The sequence below is a fragment of the Vipera berus genome (genome assembly GCF_964194415.1).
Source record: "Vipera berus genome assembly, chromosome: 2".
NCBI lineage: Eukaryota > Metazoa > Chordata > Lepidosauria > Squamata > Viperidae > Vipera > Vipera berus.
The window spans coordinates 241,476,788-241,500,670 of NC_138203.1; the positions used below are offsets into that span (position 1 = coordinate 241,476,788).

Genomic DNA, 23,883 nt, shown 5'->3' on the forward strand with positions numbered 1-23,883 from the left:
TTATTATTATTATTATTATTATTATTTATTGTTGTTGTTGTTGCTCTGGCCCTTAGCAAGGAAACTTAGTGGGAATTTAAAAGGTTTTTGTTATGCAGCAGAAGGCAGCTCTTTTGTGTTTAGGCCTCATGTAATAGCTCTGTGTGTGTGCAGATAAAACTTTTTTTAAAAAATGAAAAAAAGTAAAGGAGGGGAGTAAAATGTGAAACTTGATTAGGCCAAGCTGGAACCTGAGAAAGATTGCCAGGGGGAGGAGGAAACTCAGTGGGAAGAATCCAGAGAAAGAAATGTTTTGGGAAATTAATAATAATAATAATAATAATAATAATAATAATAATAATAATAATAATAATAATAAGAAGAAGAAGAAGAAGAAGAAGAAGAAGAAGAAGAAGTTGGAAGGGAAAAAGTAAGTAAAAAAAAGACAGCCACATAAAAAGATTAAAAAAAGACTCCAAACAATGCCATTTAACTCACATTTTAAGAATAATTTGAAACTACTTAACATGTGGTCTTCCTCAGAGAGGCAGTCTGTATTAATAATAATAAGTTGGAAGGGACCTTGGAGGTCATCTAGTCCAACCCCCTGCTCAGGCAGGAAACCCTATACCATTTCAGGCAAATGGCTGTCCAGTCTCTTCTTAAAAACTTCCAGTGTTGGAGCATTCACCGCTTCTGGAGGCAGGTTGTTCCACTGGTTAATTGTTCTAACTGTCAGGAAGTTTCTCCTTGGTTCTGAGTTGCTTCTCTACTTGACTAGTTTCCATTCATTGCTTCTTGTCCTGCTTCTTGTCCTTGTCCTTAAAAAGGCAGAATATATTTCCCCAAAGGATCTTAAAGGCAGAAAAGCAAGCCCAATTTTTCCTTAATAGTCTCAAGCAGAAACCAGCTTTTAGAAATGCAGATGTAATAATCCATTCAGGAAGGTTGGAGCCAGGAAGCTAGAAGAAACTGATGAGATTAGGAAGACAACGACCCCTAAAATCTACATACCCCCCCCAAACTCTAAGAACAGGAAACATAATAAGATTAATGCACCAATACCAAAAGGACATGCTCAGACTTAGGTCAAAGTACATGACACTGGAAATACAAAGTCTCAAACAGGAACAGGAAACAACCTCAAAAGCCCAAGAAGGTATAAAAACCCACCATTCATAGCAATGTGTGGTCAGCTTTCCCAGAGCCTTGCTTCTGTCTGGCTTTGCCCTTCAATAAACTCCAAACTTCTTTCTAAAGCAGTCTCCATTTTGTTTATTCCCAGCTTTGACTGGATGATTTTTTTTCTTTCAGCAATTCAAAGAAGGGATCCTAACAGAACTTTCAAGAATCAACAACAAAGTAAGGATGGGATGTATAACCAAATAATATATCAAATGTTACTTGGTTCTGTTCTGCCACTGTTTCCTATAGAGATACTAAACAGCCCTCAGCTGTTGCCTGATTGAATAATCAGATAGAAAAATAAAGGTCTAGTTCACTGGAAATTCTTAAATTTTAGAAAACTAATGGGTCGACTTTCAGCCTTAAGTTTCTATGTCAACTTCTGTTTTCTCCTCCACTCTATTCTGTTTGCCATCTTTCATATCTGCCTCTTCTTTGCATTCTGTGCTTCATATTTTCCAAAAACAGTTCTCTAGACCTGAGCTATAGAAATCCTGTATGGGGGTTACAAAAGGCCTGCCAGGATCATTTCTGGCATTCACCCCCCACCCCAAAGTGGGCAGACTCAATATTTGGATCTCCTCCCATTTTGGACTTATTTAAGGAACAATTCTATTACCAATTCTATTGTAGGAGGACAGCAACTCCCCCTCTCAGAGAAAGAAATATTTTGGGATATTAAAAGGGCAGAATATGATATTTCCCCAAAGGATTTTAAAGGCAGAAAAGCAGGCCCAGTTTTCTTAATAGCCCGAGGCAGAGGCCAGGTCTGTAGAAATGCAGATTTGATAATCTTTCAGAAGGACTGAGGCCCCATTCATGAGCAAATACTACCAGGCAAAAGCCCATTCAAGACAAAATTATTTTGAAATCTCTTGCAGCAAAACTGATAGCTAATAATAGCAGAGTGATAGAATTAGAAGCAGCGACCCCTCACCCAAGAAATCCAAAACAGGAAGTAACCCATCAGCTACAGCCCCAGAGAAGCAGGGCATGACCTTTAGGTCCTAATAGGATTAAGCCACCACCATCAAAATACCAAAAGGACATGCTCAAAAGCTCAGGTCAAAGTTCATGCCACAGGAACAGGAAGAACAACTCCAAACCCAAAAGCCCAAAACGGTATAAAAACCCACCACTCCCAGCAACGTGTGGTCAGCTACTTCAGAAGCTCATGTCTTGTGGTTCTGCTCTTCAATAAACTACAACCTTCCTTCTAAAGCAGTCTCCATTTTGTTTGTTTCTGGCTTGGACTGGACTCTGATGAAGATTTTTCTTTCAACATTATCTTAGCCCGTAGAATTCCAGAGGTCCTCTTAAAAAAAACAAAAACTCCTCAACATTGGCAAATGGCCTTCAAGTGGTGACACACAACCTGGTGTGGCCCCTGCAACATCAAAATTTATATGCCTCCATTTTAGGCTATGTAACTAGTGTTAAGTGTAATATCACTGAGTTTTCTTAAATGGAAGCATGGTTAGGTGAAATGGTCCAGGCTTAGAGTTGCTAGGTTGAAAGAATTGGGATGATGGTAGGTGGCAGCAAATAAAATGAGTGGATTTCGTAGCTCTTTGCTGCCATCTAAGGGATGGATTCACATACTGCACTGAACCACAAACGTGAAAGCCACTTTAAGCCAGTGTTATCTTCAAGTTGCTGAGGTGTTTCTCAACCTCAGCAATTTTAAGATAACACTGAGGCACTAGATAAAATGTGAGTGTCTATATCAGTGATGGCGAACCTTTTAGAGACCGAGTGCCCAAACCGCAACCCAAAACCCACTTATTTATTGCAAAGTGCCAGGGGTGCATCAGCATTATGGTGCCCTCAGGGGGGGGGGCAAAGCCGCCTCTGGCATGCAAAAACCAGGGGTGCAAAAATGGGCCACTGTGCTGCAAGGCGCTGCACCACGCAAGAATGGGGCAGAGCTAGTGAGTATCACGCAGGCACTAGCCCCGCACCATTTGCAGTGTGTGCATGCTTGCGACCTTGTGCGTGCGCGCACACATGTAAAATGCTTCCCCTCCCTTTTCTTCCAGTCCACCAATCGACAATGGTTGCTGACCTCTGCTCTACCATCTCTAATCGAGCTTGCTAGTTGGTCGCTTCGCCTCCTTTGTGCTGGGTGGGGCTCCTGCTCCAGGCAGTGGTGGTGGCCTGATGGAGCTGCTGCTGCTGGTGGCAGCGCGCGTGCCAACAGAGAGAGCTCTAAGTGCCGCCTCTGGCACGCGTGCCATAGGTTCACCGCCACTGGTCTATACAACACATTTTTGCAATGTCAGCATATTGCCCCCAATAATCTGGGTCATCATTTTACCAACCTTGGAATGATGGAAGGTTGAGTCAACCTTGAGCCGGTCAGGATTGAACTCCTGGCTGTGAGGAGAGCTAGCTTGCATTCTAACCACTGCGCCACCACAGCTCAATATAGGTTCAGTGTGTTCGGATCCATAGAAAATCTAAGTTTCTATTATTTTTGGTTTTGGTGCATTTAAGTTAGTCTTGGCTCTTGATGACTACCTGGACCAGTCCCTGCAGTTTCCCTGGCAGCGTTTTGAGACATGGTTTGCTATTGCTGCTTTCCTAGGGCTGAAAGAGAGTGACTGGCCCAAAGTCACCCATCTGCCTTCGATGCCTAAGGTGAAAATAGACGTCATTGTCTCCTGGTTTTTAGCCTGGTGCTCTAATCCCCACATCATGCTGGCTTTCATGCTTTTACTGTCTTCTGTTAAAAATATGTGAAATTGCTATAGAATTAATTATTTGCAATTTGGTTCTAAATCCGAAATAGCCTTGAACCTCTTAATGAGGACTGACAACTATTTCAATTTGATACTCTACTTCAGTTTGGTAGCGTTTATTTTGTGGATAACTTTGAATGGCTCACTAGAGGGCAGTCTTGCACGGACATATTGTATACCAGTGATAAACTCAGTGAAAACCGCAGTTGCAATTCAAGAAATTTCCACTTCTCAAAGTTGAATTGAGGACTTTCTTTAGACTACGTCACAGTATTGTGTAGATCTACAGTATTCAGTCAGTTTGTGAATTTAAGATAACAAACATAACTTACAGCGTGGAGTACTCCTGTTCAGGGTTGTTCAATACCAGCCATGCTGCATGACAGTTTGTGTATTTTATACACAAGAGGGAAGAGGGAAGAGGAGATTGTACTGTAAATATTTCATTTTCTTTGTTTTTTATTACTTATCCCTTTTCCAATTCCCCCTAATTTTTCTGCTTTCTCCCCTTCCACCTTCTCCTCCTTCTTCCAGTCACCATATAAGTTTCCCCATACAGTTTAGGAGCATACACACTGTACAATTTGAATCTGATTCATTTAGTTCATCTGAATGACCCTACACTTCCAGATTAGGTTTCTACTTTTTCCTTCATTATTTTTCTTTTCAATGATTCTGTTACATCATCCTTTATTATTTCCTGTATTTTTCCCCCATCTTCCTCCCAAACAGAGTTTATTTTTTCAATAAGAAAACCTAAGTTGAAAAGTGGAAAAAAGTTGAAAAAATAAAATTATAGAGAATGAAAGAAATCTTGGTATCATTTTTTCTTTTATATATGGTGCTTTCTTGAATACAGAATACTCGGCAGCCAAACTTCAGTATTAATACCAAGAACTTGATCAGATAACCATTTTATTAAAGCAATTACCTAGAGATACCCCAATAATTTGAAATACCTAGTCGTATTAGTATTGATAATAGGAGCTATGATGGCACAGTGGTTAGAATACAGTATTGCAGACTAACTCTGCCGACTGCCAGCAGTTTGGTCCTGACCAGCTCAAGGTTGACTCAGCCTTCCATCCTTCTGAGGCCAGTAAAATGAAGACCCATATTGTTGGGGGCAATATGCTGACTCTGTAAACCAGTTGAGGGCTATAAAGCATTATGAAGAGATATATTTGTCTAAGTCAGGGGTGTCAAACTGCCGGCCTGTGGGCTGGATGATTCACCGGGAAACCACACACACCCTATTGCCGGCAATGGTGAAAAAGCTCTGATATGTTGTGTGACATCATGGGTTTGACATGTCTGGTCTAAGTGCTATTGCTATAATGGCCTCTGCAAGGCAGGTTTCCTCTGACTGGCAATTGCTCTGTGACATATATTTCTGTGTAGGAAAGTGTGACTGTGATAGGTTAAATGCTAATCATTACATGAACTTAGCCACATGAACCTTTCATTGCAAACATAAGTAACTATAAATAATCTGTTTTCAACTCATTAAACACAAATAATGCATATGTTCACATGAAATGCTTTGATACTCTTCTTCGGTTTTGATCAAAAAAGTTGCTCTAAGTTCTTCATTGTCATTATATTTTCACATACTTTACTGGATTTTTTAATTTGCAACTCCCTTCACCAAAAACTCAGAACAGTCCCAATAAAGTCCAGCCACAAGCAGACCAATGCTAGTCCACAGAGCAATGGTCAATGAGGCATTTGAAAGTTTCCCAATCAAAAGAAACCCACCAGGCAAAATTAAATCCACAGTACAAGAGGGTTCACTAGTTCACAAGGCACGATCCAAGTCAAGGCACGCTGTCAGTCCAAAGCAAGGCAAGAATCACAACAACTTGAAAACACACAGCTAGGAACTGAATATGTTGTTCCCAGCATTGTCTCCATCTGTCTGCTGGGCTAAATAACCAGCTTCTGGTGCAGCCCATCAAGAAGGGTGAGGCTGCCTCCTCTGCTCCTGCCTTTTCTCTGTCCTACGTATTCTTGGATCAGGTGCAGAAGGCAGCTCCTCTTCCTCATCTCTGACTGGCTGCAGCTGCATGCTTTCCCTACCTGAAGCCTCAAGGCTGTCCTGCTGCAGCTGTGCTTCAGCCAAATCCCTCTCAGATGGCTGCTTGGAGCCATTGCCCAACTCCCCTACAGTTCTGCCTGGAACTGGTTCATCTTCCTGGAGACATATCTGGGGAAGTGTCTGGAGAAGTCATCACACTAGGAAACCATAAATTCTAGTCCTGCCTTAGGCACAAATTCAGCTGGGTCACCTTGGATCAGTCACTTTCTCTCTTCCCTAGGAAAGAAGCAATGGCAAACCACTTCTGTGAAATCTTGTTAAGAAAACTGCATGGGTTGTGCAGTTTTCCCAGGTAGTGTGTTCAAAGCAGGGATATATGCAATTTCATCTGAGGGATACTACTGGAAAGGTGCACACATTACCTATAAAATAAGCAGGACAAATCAACCTTGGGGTTAGATTTGGTAGCCTATATAGTCCTTCAGTATTATGAAAATATGATTCTATGACATTTTGTTGAGATAGATGACAATAATTTGTGTCCTCCATGAAGATTTCAGCAATAAAGGTATTTAGAGCATGAGTGAGATTTTTCCACCAACATAGCTGGTTTCTCATTCTTTTTCTAGAAGTTAACTTTGCATGATCATCTATATTAGTCCTACAATATTTTGCTGCCTGAAGCAGAATATGAATTTCCTTCACTCTGCAAGATATCACCATCTCCTGTTGTGTCCTTTCCTTTGGATCAATATCATAAATTAAATAACAAAAACAGCAAAAAAGAAAACCTCCGGCACAAGTAGATAATCTGTTTATAATTACACTTTAGTGCAAGCAGCCTGGTATGATTGCCAAATTTAATAGCATTTGGTCTTTTAACTTGAGTTCCATATTGAATGCAGATTTTGTATCAACTTCCACTAACCTCATCTTGTATAATTTTAAAATTAAAATCAAAGCTTGGGATTAAAGGCATTGCTCATCACTGCCAGTGGAATCATACTGCAGATCTTACCTGTGTAATGGCTCAGCAGAGAACAGTACTTCTCTGAGCTTGGAACCAAGAGGGCTTGGTCTAGATCAGACATGTCAAACTCGCAACGTCACGTGATGTCGTGCAACGTATCGGGACAGTTTTGCCATTGCCCGCAATGGGGTGGGCGCAGCTTCTGGATGATGCATTCGGCCTGTGGGCCGGCCGTTTGAAATCCCTGGTCTAGATTAGCACTTATCTGGGAGATCATCAGATACAGATAGCCCTTGACTTACAACCACAACTGAACCCAAAATGTCTGTTGTTAAGCGAGACAGTTGTCAGGTGAGTTTTACCCCATTTTGCGATCTTGCTTGCCGCAGTTGTTAAATGTATCACTGTAGTTGTTAAGTTAGTAACACAGTTAAGAGAATCTGGCTTCCCCATTGACTTTGCCTGTCAGAAGGTCAGGAAAAAAAAAAGATCAGATGACCCTAGGACAGTGTAAACATCATAAATGCGTGCCAGTTGCTAAGCATCTGAATTGGGATGAAATAACCATGAGGAGGCTGCAACAGTCGTAAGTTTGAAAAATGGTCATAAGTCACTTTTTCAGTGTCGTAACTTTGAACAGTCTCTAAATGAGGACTAGCTTTAATTTCAGGGATGGAAGTTATACTGGAAAGACTTGGAAGAAGGCAGTGACAAATACTGCACTGTGGCTAAGAAAACTCTATAGTTATGTCCATTCAGTCAGCAGGAGTTGAACTCAAAGGCTGGACAATGTTTAATTTCAATCTGTTTAATACTTCTCCTTCCATGATCTTCTGAAATATTATTGTCTCATTGGCTTGTTAAAAATCTTTAAATGTAAAGGTTTTTGAGCCTAGAAATGTCTTACTGCTAATGTTAAGTGAGTATAGAGTATATTTCTCAAATATGGCAACTTTCAGATGGATGGACTTCAACACCCAGATTCCCCAGCTATGTACATCTTAAAGTTGCCAAGTTTGAGAAATATTGGTATAGAGCAGGGGTAGGCAACCTTGGCTCTTTTATGACTCATGGACTTCAACTCCCAGAATTCCCGAGCCAGCACAGCTGGCTCAGGAATTCTGGGAGTTGAAGTCCACGAGTCATAAAAGAGTCAAGGTTGCCTACCCCTGGTATAGAGAAACTGCTGTATGCTCTGGGTTCAAAATAGTGCAAATATCTATGTTGGGGCAGGAGGAACTATCTAAAGGCAAATATTAATGAAAATTATTCTCTAATGCAGTGGTTTTCAGATCGTTTGTAGGCATTGTTAATCAAACAGTTTGTGTGACAGCTATCTCTGTGGGCCATGGATGAGAGTTCTTGACATTTACAACGAAATACCAATTTTGCTAGAAGGAGATCAGTAACATGTTATATCAGTAATGCTATAGACTGCTGCAATTTGACTTCACACAGTGTAACTTCCCATCGGGCTTTACTACAGGGATTTCTACTTCATAATTCTCAACCAGAATAGATCACAGGATTGTGGAAATTGTATGGACACACCTGGGAGGGGTGGGGATCAGTGGTTGGATTCAGCCAGTTCGCACCAGTTTGGCAGAATCGGTAGCTAATTTTTTGTTGCCCAGGTCCAGAATGGACTTCCAGAAGCGGCATCCACACAGAGAACCGGTTGTTCACATATTTGAATTCCACTATTGGTGGGGATACTATCAAGTTAAGGAAGGCTGCTATACTGTAGTACAATGCTACCTGTCAGATATTCTGCTTCAATCTGCCCACTTTTTTGTGATGGGGCAGCTTTGATTAATGCATCTCTCTGTAAATCTTTTAAGTGAGAAACTCAGCTTGTCTTGCCTTATTTTGGGAAATTGGGCACTTGAGAATTTTGAATTATTCTTAGCTCAGCATAAAAAAATTACTAATGTAAAACAGTATAAAGAATGAAGTGTTTGATGGTTGACAAAAAGGAAGGCCATCATTAAGAAATAAAATATGAAAATTGGAAACCAATTTAAAGAATCTCTGTTAGAGTTAAAGAACAAATGGGAATGAAAACTGTGAACCACACAAGCTGTGTCATTAAACAGAAAGACAAATATCAAGCACCTTAAGGTGAAGGATTGTTTCCATGACAACAGATTGCTGCTAGAGCTATTTCTTAAAAAAATCTATGTGTTTTGTAAGTCCTGTCTTGAATAATTAGAAATATGTATGCAACTTCCATGAATCAGATCTCATTATTTTAAAGGCTTTTCCCCACCAAATGTTTCATGTTTCAACACTTGAATGCCCTGATATGATTTCGGTCTGGCAAACTTGATGGGTTAAGAAATCAACATTTCTTACATAGCAAGGGTCCCAGATCAAAAGTTTCCTATGGACTGTGAAGTGTGAAGATTTATAAAGCATTTGCACACATCTACACAGAACAATCTGGTGCCAAAAGGTCTGATTTTAAAAAGTTTGCTGAGTTTGCTGGCATCGATCAGCTTGTGTATTTTGACTTTTGTCAGTGACAAATTGGACCATTTAAAGGTTTTTCACAAGTTACTCTTTGCCCCATATAATTAGAGAATGAAATTTCTTTTTATTTCCACTTCCATTAAAAAAAATCATACAAAACAGTGGAGTGTGAAATGGCTCAAATTCTGGAAACATGATCAATTGCTATGAAGGCAAAGAAGCTGTTTGAAAGCTTTCTCATAATAGCCTCTGTGTACCTCTTGATTGATCTGGACCATCCTTCCTCACCTAGTTGTCAGGCTTCACTCAGCTTATATTGGAACTTGAAATCTGACGAGCAGTAACCCAAGAACAAACACATTGATAAGCACTGTTTATTGCAGGAACTAACAAAAATCCATTTAAGAAGAAGCTGGCAAGTGCTGAGAACGAAATGCAGGCTTAGGCATATTTACAATAGAAGAAAGAGTCCATTTTTGTGCCTCCCTCTCTGATCCATGCTATCTTCCAAGCTGACAACTTCTTGGTTTGGGACAGGAAGTGCAGTTGGAGCCATGGTGTCTGTGGAAATAATGAAATTTGCAGGCATTGAGTGAGACAAAGGGTTCAAACAGCAACAGGCTTTATTCAGAGTGAGAACATAACAGAAGCAATTTAATAGCTGCGCAGCTATTTATACGGTTGGCCTCTAGGCAGCGACCAATAGATTTAAAGCAGCAGTTTCCCGCCCAAAGCCTACTTAACCAGCTGGAGACAGCAAGTCTAGCTCAGCTCAGCAACCCTTAGAAAACATGCAAAAGTAGGTCAGCCATTAAACAACAGTTAAACACAAAGCAAGTGATTTAAACATATAAGGCCAATACATTACATGGGGTATCATAATATAAAAGTTCCTCCTTATGCTCTTGTAGGTGTGCAACATTCCAGTTCCAAGATGGAACTTGTGCCATGAGGTAAATTTTAGTATCATCATAGCTTGGAATTGAGACTTAATGTTATAAATGTCTCTTGCTATTGTAATGTCATATAGTAGTCTAATCTCAGGTAGTTTCCTTCTGATCTTGCCAGAACTCGTCTCATACTTGTGGACCATAATTATTAATTAGCACCACTTCAAATTGCTTTAAGTGAAGTAGAATTATGTGTTTATGCATAGTTTCATATTGAATTCAGGCATTATGATAAAACATAAATTAGTTTATTTGATTTAGGTATACAGAATGATAAGTGATCCTGGCTAATATAATTTGGGATTTTTACTTGATTTCTGGGGAAAATAAACAGTACCGTAAGGGGTTATATATGCTATGCCAAGAGCAATGAAGGTCTTTTGTAAGAAGATGGTTATATAGCTCTTCTTATTTATTGTCCTGAAAACAGAACTAGCCAAATGTAAAATTCAGGCTAAGACTTTATATGTTCACTGCCCTCCTCCAAGGCAAGAAGGCTGAGTAAAAATGATATCTTAAGGATTTATTTCATAAAAGAAGATTTAGTACAAGTGCATATTTCTGACAAACAGTATAGTTGAATGTTTGTATGCATGTACATTTCAATCAGGATTATCAAGTATTCAAGTTGGATCAATATTTTTTTAACCCTACTTAGTCTGAAAATCATTATTTATCCCAAATGTTCTGTCACCCTAAACCAGGGGTAGGCAACCTCGGCTCTTTTATGACTCATGAACTTCAACTCCCAGAATTCCTGAGCCGGCTGCCCTAAACTATTCCCACTATTACCAACATTTAGGACCTTATTTTGATTCTTGTGGGACAGACAGGGAGCATCTATTGTTCTTACTCCTTATTTTAAAGTGGTAATGGAAAAAATATACGTTGAGTTTTCATCCTGACATATAAAATAAAGACGGAGTTACTTAAGGCATGGCGTTGTATGTTTCAAATGACCTGGGCACAATAGTAAGAAAAAAAAATCCTAGGTTTTCTATTTCAAAAGATATTTTAGTTCTCTATGGTAGAGAACTAAGATATTTTATTCTATACCAACCTGTTGTCCAAAGAGGGCATATGTTTGTTTGACCCAATTAAACTTAATTTATCTGCAGTCAATCTGTTGTCTTTATGCACTTAGTCTTAATTAAACAGAATTATGTTCTGCAGCTTAGACTCACCCTATATTCCTCAGGTATGTTCATCAAATCCTCCCCCCCACCTTAATTCCCATGCTGGTACTGTCAGTATTTCTTATCCTTGAGGCTTATTGGCAAGTAGCTTCCTCAGTGGTGAAACTTCTGCCAATGTCTTCTTTCCATTTCCTGAATTCCACTTTTCCTTCCCTCTCAGCAGCTGCAGATCTTCTCTAGCACCACTCCACTGTTTCTCTGCTAACTGCCTCCAAAACAATTGAGAAGAAGCAAAAATAGAAAGGAGGGCTGGCATTATATGAGGAGGATTTGTGAACCTTCTGAGATTGCATCTAAGGATGAAGGGTGTGTTTGGGGTATGACAATGTTGTTGATGAAGAAGGTGAACAAGAGAGCTGAATTTAACCGTGAATGCACTGCCAGTTCTCTGTTATCCCCAATATCTATTTGATTAATCCATGAGTTTGGTAGGTGACTGAAAACTAGTTGTTAGAAAGCATTTTCAGGGAAGAGGAAGATGATGTGACAAGGTATGGTTATCTTCACTCCTTAGCCCTTGAACTTCACCACAAATGTCTCATCCATCTTTATATTCACTGAAGTATAAAAGGGTTTCTGATCTAGACGTGGAACCAGATTATATAAAGAGTTGCTTTTATCTATGTAATTCTGTCTCTTCCTCTAGAGCTGTTTCACAAATCTTTGAGTAGCTACTGTTTAGAAAATTGGTTGGGAAATCTGTAAATAAATAAGCAAGTGAATAGTTTAGGCTGAAAATAATTGATGCGGAACCAAGAGAAATGGTGCAGTGATTGAAAAGCCATGCCATATGAAAGGTTGGCTATCCGATTACAAATTTTGCACAAAATGAATTCAAATATTGATGTTATAATATGAATAGTTCTTCTGTTCTTTTCATCTGCTCTTGTGGGAACTTGGTCAGGGGTGGGGGAACACATTTATGCATACATCTATTGTGTTAGTAAGAACAGAGCTGCTTCAAGTAACCCATTTGTCAGTTCAGATCATAAGACACTAGCACTGTGAAGTGCCTTAGGGTCTCTTTTTCAGAAGGATTTGATCACCCAACAACACATCTATGGCTTCATACTTGTTCATTTTTATATCCCAAATAGGAATAGTATCAGCCTCCAATCTAAAAACATGGATGTTTGACTCATTCTGTAAGTAATATGAGATTTTTTTTGCTTTTTTATAACAGTACATCTATCTTCTGTAACTATACTTCTGACTGTGGACAGGCCCATGCAAGGGTGTCCATAGGCATGGTAAATAAAAGGCAAGGTGACATCCTGATAGTGCAATTGAAACTGGAACTCTGAACAGGAAACTTTATAGGAGAGCATTTAATTGCCAATTCCTCTTCCCAAGTTTGCAAAGCAGCTTATGACATGGATTAGTATGATCTCTTCAAGTTACAATCTCCCTCAATTAGTGTTAACACCTGGTGATCACATCCGTGGACATATCCAGGTTGTTCTCTTGGCAATAGTTATGAGTGGTTTGCTTCCTGGTCTACTTCAGTGTTTGTCAATGTCCCAATCTAGTCCACAATTTTTGGGTTTCCTGATTCTCTTCATTCCAAGTACCAGGTTAGATCATCTAAAGTTGTCTAGCTGCTGCTCCTTGGTTGTCTCTTAATAATGTGGGGAAGTGCACCAAGACCATTTTGAAGGGCCAGTTCCCAAGTAAAGAGCACTTTCATGGTTCAAGATAGCTTGGAGCTGCCAGACTAGTATATCAGCTATTGCATAGTCATATCGATTTCACAATATCTAAAAGCAGAGGATTGATCTCATTGCTTTCTCCTTTTTCTTGTCAGATTTCCATCCCTATTTTTTTTTCCTGGCTGTGCATTGATTTCCTAGCTCAGTGTTTGAGCCTTGGCATGAATCACAGATTTATGGTGCTGAGCTCTGCTGTGCAATTGAACACAGGGGAAGGAAGTCCAATCAGGGCCTAATCAGACATCCACTTTCCCTAAGAACCTCCAGGCTGCATCACAATTAGGCTAATCACAGCTTGAGAATATTTTCTGACCTCTGAAGCAGAAATAGAGGCAACACACTGAGATTGTTTCTTGCTCTGAAGATGAGAACTACTGCATTTAAGGAATAAAACACTCCCCCCCCAACTCTACAGTTTGAAGCATTATTATGATTGCTTCTTGATACTGGGAGGCAGAAGCAAATGTTGAAGGAGGGAGCCAGAAACTCATATTTCAGCTGCCTTAGAGAGTGTTTTTCCCCTCCTTGCATTTCTTCTTTATTGTCTCCCCCACCTCGCCAATCACAGCCCTGGAATCATGACAGGAGCAGTCAGCTTCCTTTTACACCCAGGATTGTTGCTGATGGACAGACAGTAGCGTGTATCAGAACAAAGCCAGGATTCTACATTTGGATGCTGCTGAAACAAAAGCAGTTTGTGGTTTTTTTGTTTGTGCTGGTAGAGAGGTTATGAAAGAGCAAGAGGATTGAGTGAAACTGCACACAGGTTTTTCTCCTCAAGCCAGGATTCACCAGCATTCCTGGTTTAATTTTATTTATAAGTTGTTGGATACATAATACCCATTCATCAAATTATTTCCTTCCTGGGACAGAACAGTGGAGGGATCACCTGGTGTCCTAATTTCCATGTCAGTTCCGCTGCAGTTGTGTCTGTAACAAAGTTAAAGCTATGTTCTATGTTTTAATCAAAGGACATTCCCCTTGGAATGCAGTATTTCTGAATCTTGGCAACTTTCAGATGTGTGGACTTCAATTCCCAGAATCCTCCAACCAGCTGGCTGCACATCTTAAATCTGACAAGGCTGAGGAACATTGGCATATGTTTAAGTACTCCCAGTATTGTTTCTAGTGGCTCAGGAAAATCATGTCCCTTTTGATATGGGTATAGATGTAGATATATAGGTAATGCAAATGGTTGTGGGTTATTCATGTTTCTAATCCTGCTTTTGTCTCACTTATCTTTGATGTTTGTTGATATTTGATAAAAAAACATCAAGCTTTATTTTTTGCTAGCTGCACTGTGTGGTGTGGATGAGCTTACTCTGGATACAGGGATTGATGTGGGAATGCAAACCAAACTAAAAGGTGCGCACAATTTTCCAACACAAATGAGATTATATTTCATGTAACACAAGATGTAAGATAAAATGATCTATATAACCTGCACTATATGTTCTTTCAGCTTTATATTTCTTCTTGAATTTCCCAAAGGGGAAATAACAACAACAATAATAGAGTTGGAAGGGACCTTGAAGGTCTTTTAGTCCAACCCCCTGCTCAGGCAGGAAACCCTGCCTATATCATTTCAGACAAGTGGTTGTCCAGTCTCTTCTTAAAAAATGTTTTCAAATGTACAAGTTTTGTATTAATGCCAGACAAAAAAAAAGCAGCAGTCAGCTTAAAGTAAAAGTAAATATTTTTCTCTGTTCAAATGTTCTGGAGCATTTGTCTTTTCCATTTAATCTATTATGTTATTTGCATTTATTTGAGACTCTGATTAGTCTTTAGTTAGTTGTCATCTGAAAAGTTATAGGGAAGAAATCATTTATTAATGTTCTTCTGTTTACTTACACGTTCTAATAAAAGCAGAACAGCCAACAAAATGTGGGTGAAATATTTGTATTTTTTAAATTTGAAAGTTGTATTTGTTTTTTTAAAAAAATCTGACAACTATATGACAAAAAGATATTAGTTTGCAAAAAAAAGCTTGTGGGTGCAGATTTCTTACTGGAATAACAATCATAAACGTGTCCAGATAATTCTTTTTTAAAAAAAATATTTAGCCCATCACTTTGAGTTCTTATTCATACTCTGTATATTTTAAGACTGTGTATTTTATGTTTCTAAAAATATGCAGACCCTGAAATTTGGAGGGAAGAGCAAGAGGAACATACATAGGCTTCAGATGAAGCAATTAGGAAAAAATGGCAATTATCCAATTATGGCAACTGTTCCTTAAATGTTTTAATACTTTCATGCAACAGTATATGGCAGACTCAATTTTTATTTCTGAATGGTGCCCCTGTATGAACAACTTTAAGCATTCATAAAAACGGCTATAAACAAATAAGACTTGTTTATAAATTCTAAGAAATATGCATAATTTAGTGGTAGAATTTGCTCTGCTTTTCCAATATGCAACTTGAAAAAGTATATACTTTCTGTGAACAAGAGTGGTTTCTTTAACTTTTCTTTTATTTGGCAATTATGCATAACAGTACGAATATTTTGTTATCTTTAATAACTCCCTGAAGATTAGAAACAGGAATACAGTTTCCTGCTTTATGATTTCTACTCAATTTTTATTTTTTTTAAAAAAAGAGTCTGGAAAGTTATGCAGTCTGAGCATTACAATAATCCATGTGAGTTTTCCTAATTTCATTTTAAAGACTGACATATTTCCTAGCAAGAAAAAAATGTGTGGAATATATATGCAGCGAAATTGAATAGGAAGAAGATGGATGTAGTTTTAAAATTGCAGGAAGAAACATTACTTTGCACTGTGCTTTTTTTTTTTGAAAATTTTATTGATTTTCTAGTATTACATTTATATCTTTGAAAAGCAACGTGGCAGCTGAGTTGCAATAATTCAGTTACGTACAAATATCATTAGTACAAATCTCAAACTATTACAGTAAATATTTCCTCTCTTTTCCCTTTAATATGTACTGTCTCATATTTAAATTAATACACTTCTTATTCTATCAATCAAATGTAAAATAACTTTCTTACATTTATCAATAGTTTTTAGTTTATATATATATCAATTGTTTTAAGATTCAATCTTTTAGACAATCAATAACCTAGTGAATTTTTTACAATTCTAATTTTCCATTAATATTTAAGTTTAATGTTTATTATTTATCATTTCCAATTTTTAAATTACCCCAATTCCCTTTATCACAATTCCAAAAAATCTGGTGTTCAGGGTACACATCTTATCTGTTTAAGTTCTCAACATCTACATCAACAAATTAATAATACAATATAATATTCTTATTTTCTAATATCTTAAATTTAGTAACCAAATTTTTTTATTTCAACATTTAATACTTCTTCTCTCTTCCTCTTTGTATCTATTATCTCATATTTAAGCTAATAATTTTCATTCTTACCACTGTCAAGACATATTTATTACATTCATCAATAAATTTTTAGATTATATATATCTTATCACCTTTACATGACCTTTTGAGCAAATCAATATTCATATTTAACTGTTAATATTTATAGTTCTAAATTTTAAATAAACAAAATTTTCTTTATCACCATTCGTAACAATATGTTATATTCAAAATACACATTTTATCTATTTGAGTATAAGGTAAAGGTAAAGGTTCCCCCACATATGCATGCTAGTCGTTTCCGACTCTAGGGGCCGGTGCTCATCTCCGTTTCAAAGCCAAAGAGCCAGCGCTTGTCCGAGGACGTCTCCGTGGTCATGTGGCCGGCATGACTAGACGCCAAAGGCGCACGGAACGCTGTTACCTTCCCACCGTAGTGGTCCCTATTTGAGTATATTCTATTTTAATTCTCATGCTGTAAGTAGGTCAAAACCCCATTCTTCTTCAGTCTTATTCTAGCTTACTTTCTTTGCCAAATTGTCTTCCATTTCTGTGCTTTTGAGTCATCAAACAAATCTCCTTGTATTGTTATATAAATTATTTGACGTTGAAAAAACCATCCGGTTACCATTTTTTGAGAGGGCTAGAAGGCCTAGCAGGTCCTCTCTTTGTTTTCCCATCTCAACGTAGTTGTCCTGAACTGTTTATCTTCTCTTCCATCTGTTCTTCTTCTTGATCCTCAGAGTCCTTCTGATTTATATAGGGAATCTTTTCCTTTTTCCATATTGTCAGTTTCTTTTCTGGCTTTAATAAAGTGTTGGAGCATTCACAACTTCTGGAGGCAGATTGTTAATTGTTCTAACTGTCAGGAAGTTTCTCCTTAGTTCTAGATTGCTTCTCTCCTTGATTAGTTTCCATCCATTGCTTCTTGTCCTGCCTTTGGGTGCTTTAGAGAATAGCTTGACTCCCTCCTCTTTGTGGCAGCCCCTGAGATATTGGAACACTGCTATCATGTCCCCCTCGTCCTTCTCTTCATTAAACTAGACATACCCAATTCCAGCAGCTGTTCCTTATACGTTTTAGTCTCCAGTCCCCTAATCATCTTTGTTGGTCTTCTCTGTACTCTTTCTAGAGTATCAACATCTTTTTTACATTGTGGTGACCAAAACTGGATGCAGTATTCCAAGTGGCCTTACCAAGGCATTGTAAAGTGGTATTAATACTTCACGAGATCTTGATTCTATTCTTCCGTTAATGTAGCCTAGCACTGTGTTGGCTTTTTTGGCAGCTGCAGCACACTGCTGGCTCATATTTAAGTGATTGTCCACCAGGACTCCGAGATCCCTCTCACAGTTGTTTGATTATCTTTTCCAGAATCTTCCCAGGTATTGGGGTCAGGCTGATAGGTTTGTAATTTCCTGGATCCATTTTTTTTCCTTTTTTGAAGATGGGAACTACATCAGCTCTTTTCCAATCCTCTGGAATCCTTTTCCAATTATCTGTGTTTGTTGAGCAGTTAAATCTTCTGTCATGATATTTAATTGTTCCACTTTTTCTGTTGTATTCTGTATAGTTGATTTTTTAGTTGTAATCAGTGTTTGAGTTTGCATATCTGGGCTGCTTTCTTGTTCTTTTCTGTAGGCTCTTATTTCATCACCAGCTCTAAGGAGGGTTTGATGAATTGCTTTCAACATAGAAAGGATTTGTTCCTGATCTTCATCCATAGGGAAAATCTGTTCCTTATCTTCTTCCATAATAATGTGTTAAACTAAAAGCTTTACAGTCAAAGAGTCCAGAAATAAAGTTTTTTTTCACTGAGTAAAGAGCACAGCTGAGCTTTTCACAGCTGGTGTTTCAAGGTTACATGAGTCTTATCTATTTTCTGGGCTGTCAGTCAAGTCTCTCTTAAACAATAACAAGTTGAAGTATCAGGTTTAGCCACAAGATGTCGACCCTACCATTTGAAGTTTTCCTTTCAATCCCAAAGTTATTTTAATCTTTCCAGTTTTGCTTCTATTTTATAAGGAAAAACCCAGATCTCCAGTAAAAATAGAAAGTAAAGAATAGAAAATAGAAAATATTTTAGTCTACAAACTTTAGGAAATAAAATTCTGATTGGGATCTAGTTATTTTTTCAAAGTTTTAAACTCCCCTGGATAATTGGTTGCCACTGTTTCTAGAGGGAGGGCTAAAATCTCTCCTCCCTCTCCACAGGGGGAAAAATACTTTAGCAGCTTATGCAGGTAAAACAAATAGTTAGGATTTAAGAGAGGTAGGTCTCACCCAGTCTCTTCCAGGCTGCTCTAAAGCTGTCTGGTTGTAAGTGTGACTTTGGCTGTCCACAGCCTAGTGACAGGCCATATTACTATGGCCAGTTTTTCGGCCGCCGGTTTGGAGGGTTGCACCAGCTCTAGTGGGAGAGCTACTGCTCTCCCATGATCCAGCGAGGGCCCCTCCTTGCTGGTCGCCCCTACAGGGCGACTTTCAACCCTTTTCAGGGTCCCCCAGCAATGCGAAACTTGACGAGGAAGACAGAGCTCGTCTTCCAGACATCCATGGTGGCCACATGGCAAACTGGAAGTCTACTTTGCAGTCTGCTGAAGACTTTCTCTGATAGTTGAAAATGCAAATAATATGGAAGCTCTAGAAAAATCAAGAAGCACAATGAAAAAATAGAAAGAAGACCAAATTAATGACAATAGTCTTAGTCTTAGAACTGAGAAGATATTAAAGTTGTAGATCATTTGGATTAACTGTCTGCAGTAAAGAAAATACATTCAAGAAATATAACACAGACTAGCATTTGGAAGAGTAGTGTAGGGAGTCAGCACCCTCCCCACCCGCCGAGAATGAAAAAGGCAGGATAGAATATTTCCCCTAAAGGAGAAATAGAGAAAAATCTTAACAAAGACAAAAAACAGTCCTCAGTCTTCCTGTCTCAAGCAGAGGCTAATATTTATAAATGCAGATTTCATAATTTATTCAGAAAGACTGGGGCACAGTATTCATAAGCAAAATGCCTTCAGCCCCCACAGCTGCTAGGATTAAGAATTTACGTTCCCCTAACCAGCTCCAAGGACAGGACAGGACCTCCCAGCCATTCGACAGTAGTAATGAAGGCTTTAGAAAAGATATTCAGTTTTCATGATGTGTCTACAGTATATCTACTGATATCAGAATCACACAGGCAATGGTTTTCTCTGTGACATCAGAGAAAGCGAAAGTTGGACTTTGTAGAAGCAAGTTAGAAAAAACATTGACTTTTTCAACTTGACATTAGAGAACACTCCTGATACAACGGACAACCAAGAAAACAAAGCTATCATAGAACCAATCAATGTAGAGTTCTCACTGAAGGCATACATGTCTGGGTCCAAATTATCATATTTGGGACTCATCATGCAAAGACCCAGCTCTCCTGAGAAGTCTATGAAGCTGGGAAGGATGGAAGGAAAGAGAAGAGGGTGATCAGCAAAAAGAGAGATTATCTTGATTCCTGTAATGATGGGTCCATTGTCGGGAGACTTAAAAGACCAGGCTAGGGACAGGTTATCTTGGAAAAAGACTATGGTGGCTATCAACTTGATGGCAGACAATTGCATACCAAAAAGCTGGTAGAAAGCCAACATGAATGCCAGAGAGTCAAGCAAAGCAGGAAAAGGGGTAGTTTGAAGAAACTTGTGCAATCTAATACAGCCATTAGCTACACCATCATTTTTATAGGGGGAACTTGAGGTGTCTATGTGCTGATTCTAGGGTGACATTTGAGGGGTGCATATATAGGTATGTTTATTCTTGGGAACATACAGTTCCTCTGGGAGACATAATTAATTAATTCTGTTTGTGTTTGCAGACCTTTGATATGTGGATTAGGTCTGGATAACTTATTTGAGCGGGTGTGTGTGTTAAACACTGTGGATGTGATACTAGGACAGTGATGGCAACCCTTTTAGAGACCGAGTGCCCAAAAACCGCCCCGCCCCCCCAGCCCACCCCCAGCCCACCTGCTCTGCCCCTGCTTCCGTCCCGCCCACCCACCCACTGCCTCCACAGCCTGCCACAGATCACCCAGGTGGCCTTGCAGCACCATAGCAGCCCTGCCCTCCGCCGGCACCCCACAGCATCATCTGTGCATGACGGGGTGCAAGGGTGGAGTCTTCTCCCTGCTGCCTGGCTGCCATGTCCTTGGCTGTGCTGCTCTGTGTGGGCGGTCCCCAGGGGCGACTCTCCTCCAGGGGGGGCTACTGGTGAGGAGGGGGCTGTGGGGGGAGGCGAGGCTGGGGCAACAGCACGTGTGCTCACAGAGAGGGGTCTGAGTGCCCCCTCTGGCACGCGTGCCATAGGTTCACCACCACTGTACTAGGATATGGCCTTCCTCCCCAGAAGCTATTGGGGAATAGCAGAGGGCATACAGTACTGTATATGGGTGGCACTGGCACTAAAGGGCTGTTTAATGGCACAGTCCCGAGTCACTCATTTTATGAGCAATTGAACCTTTGGCAGAAGGAAAGTCAGGACTTTTCCACTGATGTCTCCTATCAACTCATAGTAGCAGAGAAACGAGGTGGGGAGTGAAAAGAGAGCAGGTTTTGGCTTCCGGTGGCGACGCGACGCCGAAGACAGCCGTTTTCGGGCTGCCTACTCCGCAGCTGTGTTTTTCCATCGTAAACAGCGCCGATCAGCTGTTTAGATGGATTTGAAGCCCCCTCCTTGGGAGAAGAGGAGGGGGTGAGACCCCAGGTAGGGGTTGAGCTCTCCGGGGCCGCCTGAGCTGAGAGTTTGGGCGGCTGAAGGATTGAGCCCCCCCGAAGCCTGGGTTGCTCCGAGCTGCGCAGCGCCCCTGCTCCGGGATTTATGGAGCAGAGCCAGGCGTTAGCAACCACCCCTGCCAAAAGGAAATACTTTTGATTATCAAGATGCAGGCAGAGCGGTACAGGAGGTCAAGGTGATGTGGACTCTTATCTTTACTCTCTAGCTCAATGGATTTTATAGCTTTAAAGTGAAAGTGCGCAATAAGTGAAAGTGGGGGAAGATGGCGGCTAAAACTTCTAAAGCTCTTCGGAGTGCGGGGTCTTCCCTGGTGCAACAGACCTCATTGCAAGCTTTGCTTCCTCCTGCACCTCCTCCGGCATTGACGCTTAAGGATTTACAAGATGCTCTTGGAAAGCATTCACAATTGATGTCTGACATGATGGATGAAAAGCTGAAAAAGTTGGAGGAGAAACTGGAGAAGAAGATGGAAGAGAAGTTTAGAGCAATGAGGGTGGACATGTTGTCTATGATTGAATCTGTAGCTGAATGTGTGCAACAGCTGGATGAAAAAGTGAAGGATCTCAGTCAAAAGAACTCTATATTACAAGCAAAGGTATCAGAAAATGAAAATATAAGGGATAAAATGGACGGAGAATTGAGCCTTGCTCAGTATCATCAGATGCAGTATGCTATTAGAATCAGGGGTTTAAAGGAGAACTGTAAAGAAGATTTAAAGCAGCTGATTTCTGAGGCTCTGGAAGGGGTATTGGGCCAGCCAGCATCTGAAATTGAGGGAAATATGGACAAAATTTTTCGTGTAAATTCATGGATTGCAAGACAAAGGAAGTTACCCAGAGATGTGGTGGTCTATTTTACAAAGAGAGTAATTAGAGATGAAGTTATTCAAGCTGCCTATGATACTAAACTGGTAGTGGCTGAGCAAGAAGTCTTGGTTTTAAAAGAGATTCCTCCGAAGATTTTAAGGAGAAGGAAAGATTTTGCATTTTTAGTACAGGAACTTAAGAAATGTGATATTAAGTTTAGATGGGAGATTCCAGTTGGACTGGTGGTGATGCACGAAGGTAAAAGACATCGTCTGGTTACTGTGGCCCAGGCACGTGATTTTTATAGCAATGTGTTAAAAGCAACCCCCCTATTATTTTTGGAAGCTGTTAAGGGATACGGCGAGGGAAAGCTTCAAGATGTTGCAGACAGACAGATAGAGGACAATGGTGTTGGAGGGGATCAAGATACAGTTTCATTGGATGTTGCAGGAGGCCAGAGGAAGACGCGTGCCGCCCTAAGAAGAGCGAGACGAGAGCAAGAGCAAGACCAGCAGATAGTTATGGAATCTCCAAAGTGTATTTACAGTGAAGATGTGGGAGGGGCACGGTCCAAAGAAGTTTTGGGGGTCATGACAGACGTGCTCCAAAAGTTTTGGGGCGTTAAGATTGCTGATTAAATTTTTACATTAGTATCTTAATGGATTAAATTTATCATAGAGGAGAAAGAAAGTTTTTTTTAATATTTAACACAATTTAAGATGGATGTTATTTGCTTGTTAGAAAAGTATATTAGGGTTATGGACTAAAAGTGTGTGTTGAACTAAGAATGGGTATGCAAGCTCCTAATTAACAACAAGTTGTCTTACAGACTGATGAACCCTTTTTTTTTTTACTCTTTTTATTTGAACTCAAGGATGACTTGGAACTGCGAGACATTTGGTGTGATATATGCAAGAATTATTTTTGATTATGGTTTAGTTTGGTTGGAGATTATTAAGGTTAATAGATAGGCGCTTTTGGCGCGTAACTGAGAATTTGTTTTTTTTTCTTTGAAATTAATATGAATAAGGACTGGGATTAAGAAAATCTATTCTGAGTAAAGCTCTTTTCTGTTTTTCTGTTTTTCTTTTTTACTTTATTTGTAATATTAATATTGTTTGTATTCATTTTACATGAGCTAGAGGGAGATAGAACTAATAGTTTATTGCTGATAACATAGGGGTGCTTATGTTTGTTTTTTGATTTTATACCCTGTATTTAGCTCTGGGAAGTCAGGGGGGGGGAGGAGGGAATGGGGGGAAGGGATAGGGAGGGTTGGGTGGGGGTGGGGGAGGGGGGGATTAAAGTCAAAATGTATTGTAAAACTTTTTAAATAAAAAAAAAGAGAGCAGGTTTCTTCTCTACTCCCATCCTTCTTGCCAATACCATAGAGGAGAACAAGAGCTGCGGAATCCACCCACCAGGAGCCTTAGGTAGCCTGTCATTACATTACAATAAAAAGAAATTAGTAGTGTAATGTAGCAATACAAAGAGAAACAGGTACTATAAAATAACTATAAAGTGAACAGGTTTTTTAAAAAAACTATGAATGAATGAATGAATGAACGAACGAACGAATGAATAGAAATCTTCAGATACTTAGATAAGTATCAGACTCCATGGCACAAAAGATGCCCTGAGAATGAATTCTAAAACCAAGTGAGATTAAATGAGATTAAAACTATTTACTGTGTTAAATAGATAGCATATAGAAGGCCCTTCC

At 39.5% G+C, this 23,883-nt stretch overlaps 1 long non-coding RNA gene across 2 annotated transcripts in view; it reads left to right on the top strand.

Annotated features, from left to right (window-relative positions):
- Positions 1-64: 64 nt before the first annotated feature.
- The window catches only part of LOC308660976, a 39,195-nt gene continuing 15,376 nt past the window's right edge, over positions 65-23,883 (top strand). Inside the window, exons 1-3 of one of the 2 annotated variants that reach the window (XR_014024854.1) lie at positions 65-409; positions 1,294-1,341; positions 12,629-12,676. This is a non-coding gene — a long non-coding RNA (uncharacterized lncRNA). The remainder of the gene's footprint in view (positions 410-1,293; positions 1,342-12,628; positions 12,677-23,883) is intronic. The other variant, XR_014024855.1, reaches the window with a different exon arrangement.